This window comes from Euphorbia lathyris, chromosome 4 (genome assembly GCF_963576675.1).
Source record: "Euphorbia lathyris chromosome 4, ddEupLath1.1, whole genome shotgun sequence".
Lineage (NCBI taxonomy): Eukaryota > Viridiplantae > Streptophyta > Magnoliopsida > Malpighiales > Euphorbiaceae > Euphorbia > Euphorbia lathyris.
The window spans coordinates 60,815,652-60,817,188 of record NC_088913.1 but is presented as its reverse complement, the minus strand read 5'-3'; the positions used below and the strand labels follow the sequence as shown (position 1 = coordinate 60,817,188).

General features: G+C 27.6%; 1 long non-coding RNA gene across 1 annotated transcript; it reads right to left on the bottom strand.

The window, feature by feature from the left end:
• Positions 1–311: 311 nt before the first annotated feature.
• LOC136226917 (uncharacterized) lies at positions 312–1,333 on the bottom strand. The gene is made up of 2 exons (XR_010687905.1): positions 1,060–1,333; positions 312–627 (listed from the first exon to the last, which is right to left on the bottom strand). It is a non-coding gene; the product is annotated as an uncharacterized lncRNA (long non-coding RNA).
• Positions 1,334–1,537: the final 204 nt, after the last annotated feature.

Here is a 1,537-nt window from a genome sequence, read left to right as displayed (position 1 = left end):
AATCCAGTTTAAGAAGACCATTATCTTTATTTATTTATTTTTATTGTTTTTTCAGTATAATATGAAAGTAAGTAAAGAAAACAAACAAAGTTTTGTTAAAATATGAAAGTTAAGTAAAAAAAAAAAAAATTAAAGCCATGGCTCTTGCTGTAAATTTTATCATTTGTCCCTTTAGTATTATTTAGTAAGATTTAATTTGTCTAATTGCTTTAAAAAAAAATTTTAAATTATTTTTTTATTTATTCGCATATTAAATTTATATAAAAAAATAATTAAAATAAATTGGTATGTGTATGTATTACATTAACAAATCATTTAACTTTTCATTTGAATATCATATATGAATATTAGACAAATATTACCAAATGACACCACAAATAGCAAATTACAAATTTTGAATACCACATAGAGAAAATAAGGCTTTATGCCTAAAAAGCGAACAACAAAAAAGAAAGTCACGAAAAAAAAAACAAGCTACACAGCGATCATTCCTGGGATCCACCTTTATACGAGTCTTTGTATAACATGTATTGGATGTGGTCAGGGATCTGGTTAATTGAGGACCGTAACTCCAAGTGGAGAAGCATGGGCTTCGTTAACGAGATAGTCTGTACATCTATTACATTCCTGATGAAATTTTTAGGAATTCTCTCAGGAACAAAATTAAAGTTCTTAATCAATTTGGATGGTTAGCTTCATCTTTGTAATTAGGATTAAAATCATCACTCTTCTTTTTCTCAATCTCCATCTATCACTGAGTATAAATAACTTACGAGTAAATATTACCAAAAAATAAAATAAAAAAGAGAGAGATCCATATCCATTCAAGTGATGGAAGCTTTGAGCTCAAAGTGAAAGAGGTTCTGTTCTTCCTCTTTAAAGTGATGGTAAGTTAAGAATAAACACAAGAAAATCTGAACAAACATTACAAAAATTAGATGCAGATAAATGAAATCATTCAATTTAGATTGACATTCTGCTTCATATATATTCAGAGAACATGAACTTGTAATAAATTAAACAAAACAAAAAACAAGAAATTGAAAGCTTGAAGCCCACCTAATAATGGAAATTAACCAGCATCTTGATCTTGATCTTGATCAAGGGATCAAGGAAACATCAATGAGAGGATAACCGAATCTTGAATAAGGAGTTTCACGATAAGCTACTGCATTGAACGATACTAGATTTATTGGATCTGTCAGAATACGAAATGAAGATATCAGAAACAACAAGATTGTTGTTATTGGAGCCATTTCAATATGACTAAACAAGATTATCTTTTCTTTATGTTTCAACTCTTTTATTTATATTATATATGGAATATTTTCTCTATACTTTATTAAGACAAGTACTAAACAAATTAAATTGGTATATTTATAGCACTTGCTTTTATTAGATTCTTGACAACTCTTGCAAGCAAATACCTACACTGACGTAGACTAATTTTTTTTAGGGTAATTAATTTATTAGTCTGTATATTTTGATAAAACATATTGTTTAGTTCCTGTATTTTCAAAAACACATGGTAAGGTCC